The sequence below is a fragment of the Orycteropus afer genome, unplaced genomic scaffold (assembly GCF_000298275.1).
Source record: "Orycteropus afer afer isolate SDZICR_OR568_19922 unplaced genomic scaffold, OryAfe1.0 scaffold00018, whole genome shotgun sequence".
Taxonomy (NCBI): domain Eukaryota; kingdom Metazoa; phylum Chordata; class Mammalia; order Tubulidentata; family Orycteropodidae; genus Orycteropus; species Orycteropus afer.
Genome location: NW_006921605.1, coordinates 9,387,773 through 9,402,593, shown reverse-complemented (window position 1 = coordinate 9,402,593; position 14,821 = coordinate 9,387,773).

Here is a 14,821-nt window from a genome sequence, read left to right as displayed (position 1 = left end):
GCCACTCCTTGGAAGGAAGACTGGGCAATCTACTTCTGTAGAGATACTGCCTCGGAAACCCAAGGAGGGGTCGCTATGAGAGTCGGGACTCAGTTGATGGCAGTAACTCTGCTCTCTGCTCTGAACTCAACAAATACTCATGTCTACTATGTGTGGGACCCTGTTCTAGGAGCTGGGAACTCGGTGAGACAAAAGACACACCAGGCCTCTGCTTCTTGTTGTGGGAGAAACACTGAATAAAAAAATACACAAATAAGGGAATATGTCATTTCAATATAGTGACAAATACTATGACGAAAATACACAGACAGTAAAGAAGGGTGATTAAGGCCATGGGCTCCTTAGCCTCAACTCTGCCACATCCTCAATGATTTGGGGCACATTACATAATCTTTCTCTGGTCCCCAATATGTTCCTCAGTGAGGGGAGGTAAGAGCAGAATCTGGGAAATGTGTCTTTAAGTCTTTTACCTCCATCTCTCCTTTTGCTTTTCCCCTGCTTCCAGGGAGCAGCCCTTCCTCTTCTACTTCCTTCTGCTCTCTGGTCCTGTCAAAACCAGGAATGTGGGCAAAGAGCCAGGCTCCAACAGCTGGACCAGGGACTGCACTGGGGCAGAAGTACAGAGCTGAGAAACTACAGTCTTTTTTCTCAAGGTCTTAGGAGGTAACTGAGGAAGAGGGGCACCTCTAAATGTTATGGCTATAGTTTTGGTTTGGGGTGACTGGGTGTGTGTGTTGTGTAACAACAACTGGTGTCAAGCTTTTTTCATTTTTACCTTACATTTTTAAGAGCTCTGGTGGCGTAGTGCTAACCAGAAGGCTGGCAGTTCAAACCCACCGGCCACTGCTCAGAAGGAAGATTGGGCAATCTACTTCGTAGAGATACCACCTTGGAAACCCAAGGAGGGGTCTCTATGAGTCAAATCAACTTAATGGCAGTGAGTTTGGTGTTTGGTTTTACATCTTTAGGGCAGGATTATTTTATTGTGGAAAATATGTGTGTAACAAAACATTCTCATTTCAATAGTCTTCACACATACAGTTCACTGACATTGATTATGTTCACCATAGTGTTCAACCATCACCCTTAACAGAAGCTCAGTGTTCCCTAAGCATTGAGTCCTCCTTTCTTTGTTGTTGTTGTTAGGTGTCATCAAGTCTGTTTTGGCTCACAGTAACTCTATGGACAACAGAACAAAACACTGCCCAGTCCTACACCATCCTCACAGTTGTTGCCATGGTTGAACCCGTTGTTGCGGCCACTGTGTCAGTCCATCTCACTGAGGGTCGTCCCCTTTTCTGCTGACTTTCTACTTTACCAAGCATGATGGCCTTCTCCAGGGACTGGTCCCTCCTTATAACATGCCCAAAACACGTGAGATGAGATCTCATCAACCTTGCTTCCAAGGAACATTTTGGTTGCACTTCCTCCAAGATAGATTTGTCTGTTCTTCTGGCAGTTCACAGTACGTTCAATATTGTTCACCAATGTCATAATTCAAATACATCAATTCTTCTTCAGTCTTCCTTATTCATAGCCCAGCTTTCACATGCATATGTGGTGATTAAAAATACCATTGCTTGGGTCAGATTCACCTCAGTCCTCAAGTGACATCTTAGCTTTTAACACTTCGAAGAGATCTTTAGCAACAGATCTGCCCAGTGCAAATTTCTGTTGTTTGATTTCTTGATGGCTGCTTCCATGGACACTGATGGTGGCTCCAAGTAAAATTAAATCCTTGACAACTTCAACCTTTTCTTCATTTATAATGCTGCTTATTGATCCTGTTGTGAAGATTTTTGTTTTCTTTTTGTTGAGATGTAATCCTTACTAAAGGCTATAGTCTTCTATCTTCATTATTAAGTGCTTCAAATCCTCTTCACTTTCAGCAAGTGAAGTTGTGTCATTTGCATATCACAGGTCTTTCTCCAATCCTGATGCTATGTTTTCTTCAGAGTCCAGCTTCTCAAATTATTTGTTCAACATACAGATTAAATATGTATAATGAAAGGATACAACCCTGACGCACAACTTTCCTGATTTTAAACCATGCAATATCCCCTCGTTCTGTTCAAACGACTGCCTCTTGGTCTATGTATAGGTTCCACATAAGCATAATTAAGTGTTCTGGAATTCCTATTTTTTGCAATGTTATCCATAATTTGTTATAATCCACACAGCTGTTTGTCTTTCCATAGTCAATAAAACACAAGTAAACATCTTCCTAGTACTCTTTGCTTTCAGCCAAGATCCATCTGACATCACCAATATCCCTTGTTCTATGTCCTCTTCTGAATCCTTGCTTGAATTTCTGGCAGGTCCCTGTCTATGTACTGTTAACAACCATTTTCTAATTATCTTCAGGTAAACTTTACTTGTGTGTGATATTAGTGATATTGTTCGATAATTTCTGCATTCTGTTGCATAAACTTTCTTTGGAATGGGCACAAATATGAATCTTTTTGAGTCAGTTGTCCAGGTCTTCCAAATTTCTTGCTATAGATGAGGAAGTGCTTCCAGGATTGCATCTGTTGGTTGAAATATCTCAATTGGTATCCAGTCAATTCCTGAAGCCTTGTTTTTCACCAGTGCCTTCAGTGCAACTTGGACTTCTTCCTTCAATACCATTGATTGTTGATCATATGCAACGTCCTGAAATGGCTAAAGGTCGCCGATTCTTTTCGGTGCTGTGTGTCTGTGTATTCCTTCCATCTTCCCTTCCTGCTTCCTGTGTCACTCAATATTTTGCCCACAGACTCCTTCAATATTGCGACTCAAAGCTTGAATTTTTTTTTTTTTTTTTTTTTGCAATTCTTTCAGCTTGAGAAACATCAAGTGTGTTCTTCCTTGATAGACTAAAACATAGTGTAAACATAACTTTTATATGCACCGAGAAACCAAAAACTTCACATGACTTGCTTTATTGTGATATTCCCTTCACTGCAGTGGTCTGGAACCCCACCCACAATCCCTCTGAGGTATGCCTGAACAACAAACTGACAGACGAATGGTAGCTCCTTTCTTTAGAGTAGAATTTGAAACACTGAATGTTTCAGTTCAAGAGATTGTGTATAAACCACCGTGGGCCACTGAAATCAAGCCTAGGCATTCTGCCTATAACAACAGCTTTAATTGTGGGCAACATGCAGGTACTTTGCATGTATTACCTAATTCTAGGTCTTTGCACATTTCATTATAGTATTTTACATTGTCTTCTCAATTTGCCCTTTGAAATCTGTTCAGCTCTTTTACTTCATCAGTTCTTCCATTCACTTTAGTTAGTTTCCATTCAAGAGTAAGTTTCAATCTCTTCTGACATCGATTTTGGTCATTTTCTTTCTTCCCTGTCTTTTTTTCCACAACCTTTTGCTTTCTTTATTTATGATGTCCTTGATGCCATCCCACAACTCATCTGGCCTTCAGTCATTAGTGCTCAATGCATCAAATCTATTCTTTAGATGATCTCTAAATTCAGGAGGGATATATTCAAGATCATACTTTTGCTTTTGTGGACTTGTTTTAATTTTCTACAGCTTCAACTTGAACCTGCATATGAGCAATTGATGGTCTTCCATAGTGAGCCCCTGGCCTTGTTCTGACTGATGATACTGAGTTTCTCTATCTCTTCCCAAAGATATAGTGGACTTGATTCCTGTGTATTCAATCAGGTGAGGTCCATGTGTATAGTCACCCCTTATACTGCTGAAAAAAGTTATTTGCAATGAATAAGTCATTAGTCTCACAGAACTCTATCACGCAATCTCCGGCATCATTTCTATGACCAAGGCCATATTTTTCAACCACCATCCTTCTTCTCTGTTTCCAATTATTATATTCCAATAACCAGTAATTATCAATGCATGTTGATTCCATGTTTGATCAATTTCAGACTTCAGAAGTTAGTAAAAATCTTTAATTTCTTCATCTTTGGCATCAGTGGATGGTGTATAAATTTGAGTAATAGTCATATTAACTGGTCTTCCTTGTGGGCATATAGATATTATCCTATCACTGACAGCACTGTAGTTCAGGATAGATCTTAAAATGTTCTTTTGGCAATGAATGTGATAATATTCCTCTTCAATTTGTCATTCCCAGCGTAGTAGGCCATACGATTGTCCAATTCAAAATGACCAATACCCGTCCATTTCTGCTCATGAATGCCTAGGATATCGATCTCTATGAGTTCATTTTTTCCAATTTTCCTAGACTCATACTTTACACATTCCATGTTCAGATTGCTAATGGATGTGTGGAACTATTTCTTCTCATTTTGAGTCATGCCCCATCAGCAAACAAAGGTCCTAACAGCTTTACTCCATCCACGTCATTAAGGCCGACCCTACTGTGAGGAGGCAGCTCTTCCCCAGAGTTTGAGTGCCTCGCACCTGAGGGGCTCGTCTTCCAGCCCCATATCAATGTTCTGCTGCTTGCAGAAGGTGATCACTGGCCACTGATTTTTCAGAAGTAGATTGTCAGGTCCTTCTTCCTACCGTGTCCTCCTCTGGGAGCTCTGCTGAGACCTGCCCACCGGGGGACCCAGTCTGTACTTGAAACACTGGCGGCAAGGCTTCCAGCATCACAGCAACTCGCAAACCACCCCCGGCAGGCACACCTTCCCTTAGTGTGCTTCACTTACTGCCTTTCAGATGCTGCAGTGTTACAAATTGAAGGTCTGCAGCAACCCTGCATCAAGCAAGGCTACTGGCACCATTTTTCCAACAGTGTGTGCTCATATCATGTCTCTGTGTCACATTTTGGTAGTTCTCACAATATTTCCAATTTTTCATAATGCTATGCAATATCATTATGAAAACTTTCTGGTTTTGGTTTTTTATTGCATACTTAATAGACTACAACATAGTGTAAACATAACTTTTATATGCACTGAGAAACTAAAAACTTCATGTGACTTGCTTTATTGTGACATTCACTTCACTGCAGTGATCTGGAACTCCACCCACAATCTCTCTGAGGTATGCCTGTACGACAGAGAGTGGTGACTCCTTTCTTTAAGGGTAGAATTTTAAACATTGAATGTTTCAGTTCAAGAGAGTGTGTGTAAACCACCGTGGGCCACTGAAATCAAGCCTAGGCATTCTGCCCATAACAACAGCTTTAATTGCGAGCAACATGCAGGTACTTTGCATGTATTACCATTAATTCTCACAATCACCCTATGGCATAGGTGCTATTATGCTTGTTTTATAGGTAAACATGAGGCTCAGCAAGGAACTTGCCTCACCAAGGAACTTGCCTGATGTCACAGAGATTGGCAATGGCTGACCAGGTCAGTCTGACTCTAGAGTCCTTGATCTTTCTACTCTGTCGCATTATTAGTTTCCAAGAAAATTTCAGAACACAAAGAGACAGATGGGCCAAGCAATTTTAAGCAATATTCAGATGGTGGCCATACTGTCCCTGCCCCCTGACTAAGGTGGGTCTCTTCACTTGTACAGGCAGTTGGGGACTCAAGCCGAGTGGCCCTCCAGTGACCTAGGAGCAGACGGGCCAGCCATGCCTGGTAACCAAGTGTCTACACACTGGAAGACTATTTCAGAACAGGGGACATGTTTTGGCATGTTCACTTTCTCTGAGCCCATCATCATTCCCTTACGACATTCGGAACACCGAAGAGACAGGGTTCTTCCCACTTCCTAACAGAGACACAGGAAACAAGTCAGCATGATGCCTAAAATACAAGAGTTTTAAACAGAATTCTGCAGACACTATTTTCTCCTTCGTTTTTGCAATATGTGATCTTGCACTGTGGGAAAGGGTGCACAGGATTCAGTTCCTGGACTTCCATGGAGCAAATTGTCAATACTTGCAGAATGGTACCATGCATGTATGTCACAAAAGCATAGAGTATCTCCTCAGAGACTGCATTGGAAAAAGCAAAACTGCCTGAGAGCTGAAATAATTGCAGTAAGGCAATTCTCACAATAAGCAGTAAGACAAATCACACCCACTTACAGCCCCTCGCTCCAATACTTCTTTCACGCGAGGTGACTGTGTTTAGGGAATGTCAGTGTAGCTGAAGAGTGGACCTGTCATAACCCTGATGATATTGGAGGGAAGGGGTGTTCGCTGATAGGTTAGAGTATAATTGAATGGGGGAACGGGCACACCTGGGGCAGTGATAATCAATGGAAGACACACAATTACCTGGGAAAACGACTATAAGAAAACTGACGAAGCTAGGAGGAGTCTCTGGGGAGCACAAAGGGTTAATGCACTGGGCTGCTAACTGAAAGGCTGGAGGCTGAAGTCCAGAGGTGCCTTGGAAGAAAGGTCTGATGATCCATTTCCAAAAAATCGGCCACTCAAAGCCTTAGGAAGCCCAGATCTACTCTGACACACATAGCGTCACCATGAGCTGGAACCAACTCCACAGCAATCGGTTTCACTGGGTTAAGCCAGGAGAAATAGAAGAAGAAAAAGCAAGAAGGAAACAGAAAGGACAGAATCTGATCAATAAATTAAGAAAGAGGAATTGGATCTGGTAAGGGACAGACTGCCAATAAAAGTAATGTCAGGGCCCGGACAGAAGGTTGAATCCCCACTGCGGCCTGGTGGGATTCAGACACTTGGTGTTTACACTTGGCTGAGATGTCAGTGGGATAAACAGACCTAACACGGTCATCTTGACATTTCACCTTTATGGCAGTGTCTCTCAGCCTGTGTCCAATGGAGTGACATTTGTGGTAGAAGGAGTGGTTATGTGACTTCACCGTTTGGAGACACCTGAGACCCTGCCTTCAACAAACAGCCAGGCAGGCATTACACTTGATGAAGGGAGCTGGGACAGATAGGCTACTCACATCCTCAGCACCTTGACTGACAGGTGACAGCAAAAGTCATGCTCAAAACTTCGTGTCCTTGTTGTTGTTGTTATGTGCCATCGAGTCGGCCCCGACTCATAGCGACTCCTCCTTGGGTTTCCGAGGTAGTATCACTACGGAAGAAGGATTGCCCAACCTCCCTTCCGAGGAGTGGCTAGTGGGTTTGAACCGCCAGCCTTCTGGTTAGCAGTCAAGTGCGTTAGCCACTATGCTACCAGAGCTCCTTTTGTGTCCTTAACTAGTATGTATTTGAGTGCTTGCTGTGTTCGGTGCTAGATGCTGTGGGCAATACCAAACATATTTGATTCAAATGTAATGATTCTGGAACAAGCTCTTATTCCTTTTCAAACGTCCTACATTGCTTTCTCCTCTTTCCCACCACTCCACCTCAGCTAATGAGCTTTTCTTATAAGTATTGAGAAAATAATCAGACAGGAATACCATCATATTCTCTCCATTAAATCCACCAGCCTATAGAATCTATACTCACACCTTCTACCTTCTGTTTCTCCTTTCTTCGGTCAGCCCCTCCACTTGACCTCCGGATCTCACCGTTTCCACCTTCTCGACAACCTCACTTCCTTCTCTGCCTTGCATCATACTCCCCCCCACCAGCTGGATCATGCCATTATCTTAAAACTATTCCCTGGTGCTTCTCATCTTTAACAATTACTCCTTTGTCCAGTTGTCTCCTTCCAACTACTGCCCACGTCTCCTCTGTCATCACAATGACACATCTTGGCTTTTGTGTAATTTCTGTCTCCACAATCACTTCCAGTAAGACAGCTTCCTCACCTGCATCTGTTAGGGCTGCTTGTATTACCACTCTGTCCAGGAAAAGGCCTCCCTCTTGCTAATTTCAGTACTAACCTCTCAGTTACAGGACCGTTCAGCGCATTCAGTATGGCTGACCTGTCTCTTCCCCACACACTCTTTCCTCTTGATTTCTGACATGCTCCACTGGCTTTCTTCCCACTTCATTAGGCACATCTTCTTCATCGTCTCTGCTGGCTCTTCTTTTGCTTGACTTCTCGATCCTGGACAGCTGCAGGCTCGGGCCCAAACTCTGGTCGCATCTGGGTCTCTGGTCGCATCTGGGTCTACACTCCCTGACTAAGTGATCTATTCCTGCCCCACAGCCTTCAGGGCTGGGGGTCATTAAAGTGGTTTAGGTGGCATTTTCATTATGATGACAATCGAAATGGAGACAAATGAACAGATGTTTCCAGGTGAGCATACATTATGACTTTAGCCCTGAGCTCCTGGTTTGCACACACAGCCACCTGGAGATGCTGACACTTCCAAATTCCTAATGCTTCCTGACACCCATTTTATACTCCCTTCTCAAGTCATCTGTGTCTCGGGCAACGGCTCTACCCAATTATTCATGGCTGGAGCCCAGAGTAATCTGCAAGCCCTTTTTCTCTGGCCCCCCACAACTAATGCAGTTGCAAATCTTCCATGGAGGAGGGGCCAATCCTCTAAAACAGCCTATCCTCTAAAAGAGTTAACAAACCTTCTCTGTAAAGATTCGAGAGTAAATGTGGATTTTTGTGTGTTGTATTTTGTGTTGACTTTTTATTGTAATTTAGGTGAGAGTTTACAGAGCAGGTTAGTTTTCCATTCAACAATTCATACACATTTTGTTTTGTGACAGTAGTTGAAATACCCTCACCATAACAGCACTCTTTCCATTTCCTCCCTGATAGTAAATTTTCCAGGCTTTGCTGGCCCTATGGTCTCTGTTGAGGTATTCAACTCTGCCATCCTAGCACCAAGGCAGCCAAACCAAAAACAAACCCACTACTGTGGAGTCGATTCTGACTCACAGCAACCCTACAGGACAGAGTAGAACTGCCCCACAGGGTTTCCCAGGCTGTCATCTTCAGGGAAGCAAAGCCCAAACCAAACCCACTGCTGTGGAGTCAATTCTGACTCACAGCGCCCCTGGAGGACAGAGTAGAACTGCCCCAGAGGGTGTCTAAGGCTGTCATCTTTACAGAAGCAGGCTCCCACGTTTCACCCACAGAGTAGCTGGTGGGTTCAAGCCAGGGCTCCTCGGGTAGAGGCAACAGAAGTCAAATACTGTACGTGTGAAGAATACTAAATGTTGTCACATATATATTAACCAGAATTCAAAAAAATAAAAAATTCTACCCCTAAAAATGTACGGTGGAAGGAAAAAAGTTTGACAACAGTAGTTGTCACACAATATACAGCCTGGATGAAACCAACGCTAAACCAGAGCTGTAGAACTAGTAAGTGGCCCTCTTACTCACTGACCTCCTAATGCCTTGAGAAGAAAGAGTGTAGTTTCTCTTCCCCACACCTCTGCCCCAGTGCAGTCCCTGCTCCAGCTGCTGGAGCTGGGCTCTTGGCCCATATCCCAGTGTTGATAGGACCAGGGAGGAGAAGGAAGCAGAAGAGGGAGGGCTGCTCCCTGCGAGCAAGGTGAGCGCGGAAATAGAGACAGAGAGTAAAGACCCAGAGACACACTCCTCCAGGTCCCCCATACCCTTCAAAGCCAGGCTGGGAAGAGAGGTCCCCCACAGCCTCCTCCACTGACGCTCAGCTCTGCAGACAGAGGCGCAACAGTGACCTCTTCAGGGCACTCAGATGAACTTGGCCAGTGTTATAGATTGAACTGTGTCCCCAGAACATGTACTGTAAATAAAAAAAAAAAAACCTCACTGCCCTTGAGTTGATTCTGACTCATAGCAACCTCTCTTTGGGTTTCCGAGGTGGCCTCTCTACAGAAGTAGATTCTCCCAATCTTCCTTCCCACGAGTGGCTGGTGGGTTTGGTTAGCAGTCAAATGCCTTAGGCACTATGCCACCAGAGCTCGCAATACTGTATTGTAAATAGTAACCCTTATATCCTCAGTTAAGGAGCCCTAGTGGTGCAGTGGTTAAAGCTTTCACAAAAGGTTGGTAGTTTGAACCCACCAGCCATTCTGCAGGAAAAAAAATGAGGCAGTCTGCTTCTGCAATGATTTACAGCCTTGGAAACCCTATGGGGCACTTCTACTCTGTCCTATAGGGTTGCTATGAGTCAGAATCAACTCGATGGCAGTAGGTTTGGTTTTTTTTTTTTTTTAATATCTGTGGTTATAATCCAGTTTGGGAATGTGTTGTCTTTGCTATGTTAATGAGGCAATACTATTAAAGCAGGAACTCTGGTGGCATAGTGCCTAAGGCACTTGACTGCTAACCAGAAGGCTGGCGGTTCAAACCCACCAGCCACTCCTCAGAAGGAAGGTTGGGCAATCTACTTCCGTAGTGATACTGCCTCGGAAACCCAAGGAGGGGGTCGCTGTATGTTGATTTGACTTGCAGCAGTGAGTTTGTTGCTTTTTTTTGTTTTGTTTTGTTTTTTACTATTAAAGCAGGGTATCTTACATCAATCTCTTTTGAGACAAAGAGCACAATTAAGCACAAGCAGGCAGAGATGGGGAAAACAGATGCCATGCCACATGCCACATGCCAAGGACCCAAGGAAGAGAAGCTGAAAAAGAAACAGGGAGCTCCCTCAAGAGCTGACAGAGACAGCAAGCGTTCCTTCCCCTCGAGATGGCTCCCTGAATTCAGACTTCTAGCTCCTAAACTGAGAGACCACCACTCGTCTGTCAGTTTGTCGTACTGTGGCAGCTTGCAAGTTACTGTAAGGCTGGAGGCTATGCCACCAGTATTTCAAACACCAGCAGAGTCACCCATGGTGGACAGGTTTCAGTGGAGCTTCCAGACTAAGACAGACTCAGAAAACAGAAGGGGCCAACCACTTGTCAAAGTATTAGCCATGAAAACCTTATGAATAGCAGTGATGGGATGTTGTAAAACCAATGACTTATTCATTGCAAATACCATTTTCCAGCAACAGAAATGGCAGCTATACACATGGATCTCACCAGATGGAATACACAGGAATCAGATTGACTAAATCTGTGGAAAGAGGTGATGAAGAAGCTCAATATCTTCAGCCAAAATAATGCCAGGAGCTGACGGTGGAACAGACCATCAATTGCTCATATACAAGTTCAAGTTGAAGCTCAAGACAATTAAAATAATTCCATGAGGGCCAAAATATGACCTTGATTATATCTCACCTGAATTTACAGACCATCTGAAGAACAGATTTGATGCATTGAACATCAGTGACTGAAAACCAGATGAGTTGTGGGATGACATCAAAAATATCATACATGAAGAAAGCAAAAGGTCATTAAAAAGACAAGAAAGGAAGACAAGATCAAAATGGATGTCAGAAGAGACTCTGAAACCTGCTCTTGAATGGAGAATAACTAAAGCAAATGGAAGAAATGGCAAGATAAAAAAGCTAAACAGAAGATTTCAAACAGCTGTTAGAGAACACAAAGTCAATTATTATAATGAAATGTGCAAAGACCTGGAGTTAGAACACCAAAAGGGAAGAACACACACAGCATTTCTCAAGCTGAAAGACATGAAGAAAAAATTCAAGCCTCAAGTTGCAAAACTGAAAGATTCTATGGACAAAATATTGAAGGATGCAGGAAACATCAAAAGAAGAAGGAAGGAATATACAGAGTCACTGCACCAAAAAGAACTGGTCAATATTCACATATTTCAGGAGGTGGCATATGGTCAAGAACCAATGATACTGAAGGAAGAAGTCGAAGCTACACTGAAACAATTACCAAAGAACAAGTCTCCAGAAATGGAAGCAATACCCACTGAGATGTTTCAAGAAAAGGATGTCGCATCGGCGACATTTACTCATCTATGCTAAAAAATTTGGAAGACACATTGAGTAAGAAGACATAGAGAGGTACATAGGAGGTACAGACAACAAAGATGAATCCTTTTGCATGTACAGTACAGTGTTGTCAGTGATAGCAAGCATTGATCTACAAGTGGATAAATGGGTGGACAGGCTGAACAATAAGGTATGTCTAGGCAGGGAGTAGTGTGCCCATGACCATGTACAGGGTTAGCAGACAATGTTTCTACATGCATATTTGTATGTGCTATAAGAATATCCAGGTGAATAGTAGAGCTGACAAGGGACAAGGTTGTGGTGGGCTCAGGACCATAGTCGCAGGGGACATCAAGCTCAATTAGCATAAAATACTACACAAAAACACTGTTCCACATCTTACTTTGGTTAGTCATAGCTGGGATCTTAAAAGCTTGCAAGCAGCCGTCTAGATGCAATGATGAGTCTCTCCTTGTCCAAAGCAAAGAAGAATGAAGAAAACCAAAGATGCATGGAAACAATCAGTCCAAGGCACTAGCAGACCATGTGATCCTCAGCCTATATGACTAGGAGACCAAGGGACTAGATGGTGCCTGGCTGCCACTGTCAACCACTCGAAGGGGGAACAGTGCAAGAGATCCTGGATAGAGTGGGAGAAAAATACGGAACAAAACTCAAAATCATTTAAAAAAAAAAAAAAAAAACAGGTTTGCTGATCTGATAGAGCCTGGTGAGACCCCTGAGACTATGGCCCCTACTAACCCTTCAGGTCTGGAACTGAACTCACTTCTGTGGCTTCCAGCCAAACAATAGATAGGCATACGGGCTGAACATTTACATCAGGGAGATACACTCTTTGGAGCGATCGATTATGGGAGAACAGAAGAGCAATGTTTGCATAGGGAGATAGCTCAGTGGGTGGCCGTGCACGGAAGGAAAGGACATGGGGAAGAGGTAACTATGGGAAGGAAGTGAGAAGAGAGCTGTTACATTGTGGTGACTTGCAGTCAATGTCATGAGACAAAATGTGCATGAACTACTGTATGGAAAATGAATTTGCTCTGTAAACTTTCACCCAAATCACAATAAACATTTTAAAAATTAAAAAAAAAAAAGACATTTGGAAGACCTGGCCAACTGACTGGAAGAGAACCTTATTTGTACCCATTCCAAAGAAAGGTGATTCACCAGAATGTGGAAATTATCAAACAATATCATTAATATCACATGTAAGTAAAATCCTGCTGATGATAATTCAAAAACGGCTGCAGCAGTATACTGACAAGGAACTTCCAGAAATGCAAGCTGGATTCAGAAGAGGATGTAGAACAAAGGATATCATTGCTTATGTCAGATGGATCTTGGCTGAAAGCAAAGAATACCAGAGAGATGTTTGTGTTTTATTGACTATGCAAGAGCATTCAATTGTGTGGGTCATAATAAATTATGGCTAACGTTGAGAAGAATGGGAATTCCAGAACATTTAATCATGCTCATCAGGAACCTGTACACAGAGGCTGTCATTTGAACAGAACAAGGGGATACCGCATACTTTAAAATCAGGAAAAGAGTATGTCAGGGTTGTATTCTTCCACCATACTTATTCAATCTGTACACTGAGCAAATAATCCAAGAAGCTGGACTATATGAAGAACAATGTGGCATCAGGATTGGAGGAAGATTCATTAATAACCTGTGATATGCGGACAACACAACCTTGCTTGCTGGAAGTGAAGATGACTTGCACTTAATGATAAAGATGAAAGACTACAGTCTGCGGTATAGATTACACCTCAACATAAAGGAAATGAAAATCCTCAGAACTGGACCAATAATCAGCATTACAATAAATGGAGAAAAGATTGAAGTTGTCAAAGATTTCATACTACTTGGTTATACCAGCAACACCAATGGAAGTAACAGTCGAGAAATCAGATGATGTATTACACTGAGCAAAGCAAGACCTCTTTAAAGTGCTGAAGAGCAACGATGTCTCTTTGAAGACTAACGTGCACCTAACGGAAACCATGGTATTTTCAATAGCCTCATGTGCATGTGAAAGTTGGACAATGAATAAGGAAGAGCAAAGAAGAGTTGATGCTTTTAAGTTGTGGGGTTGGTGGAGAATGTTGAAAGTCCCATGGACTGCCAGAAGAACAACAAATCTGTCCTGGGCGAAGTACAGCAGGAATGCTCCTTGAAAATGAGAATGGCCAGACGTCGTCTCTCGTACTTTGGTCATGTTGTCAGAAGGGACCATTCCCTGGAGAAGGATATCATGCTTGGTAAAGGGGAGGGTCAGCAAAAAAGGGGAAGGCCCTCAATGAGATGGACTGACACAGTGGCTGCAACAATGGGCTCGGGTACAGCAAGGATAGTGAGGCTGGCGCGAGACTGGGCAGTGTCTGGTTCTGTTGTCCACAGGGTCAGAGCAGATTCCACAGCACCTAACAACAACAACAACAAACTGTGAGCAAACAAATTTCTGTATCTATATTTCAATATACGTTATTCACATTTCTGTTACAGCAGCACTAGAGAACTGGGGCAGCCCAGAAGCAGAACTACAAAGCAGTCAAAGTGTGGAAGGACCAGGGGAGACTTTTCTCTAAAGAACTGCAGAAATGTAACCAACTAAGGGCCATGGTTAGAGCAGATACTAACCACAATGACTAACTCCATTTTTTCTTTCATCCCTACTTCCCTCTACATAAATAGAATAGTTGCTTTAGGTTGTTCTTCTCCTCACATGTTCCTTTGGGCATCTCGTTGAAACCCACTGCCCGTTTGCAGCTGATAATTGCAGTTTATGGAATGAGATGACCCTAAGAAAGGAGCAGGGAGCAGCCAAGATAAAGATAAAGGAGAAACAGAGACATCGCTGGGGGACCAGAGGCCTGAGGGTGCCCACTCCCACACTCTTCCCACTTTGTAGAGTTAACCTTTCTAGGCAGGTGTGAAGAACTTGAAGGACACTCTCTCCTGACCAAGAACAGCTTTTTATCACTGACCAGAAGAAGAGCAGAGAGGTCCCAAGGCAACAACAACTCATCCCCAAAACAAGAAGAACGCATCATCAGCATTCGTCAAACCCTCCTACCCCTTAGCCCAATGCCCTTTAAAAACCTGCAAAAAGGGCAAGGAGGCCACATGTTATGACCTCCTGTAATCCCACAAGAGGAAGGCAGAATCACCATCAATAGCACAAGGCCTATTACTGCAAGGCCAGACATGCTGCCTCCCTC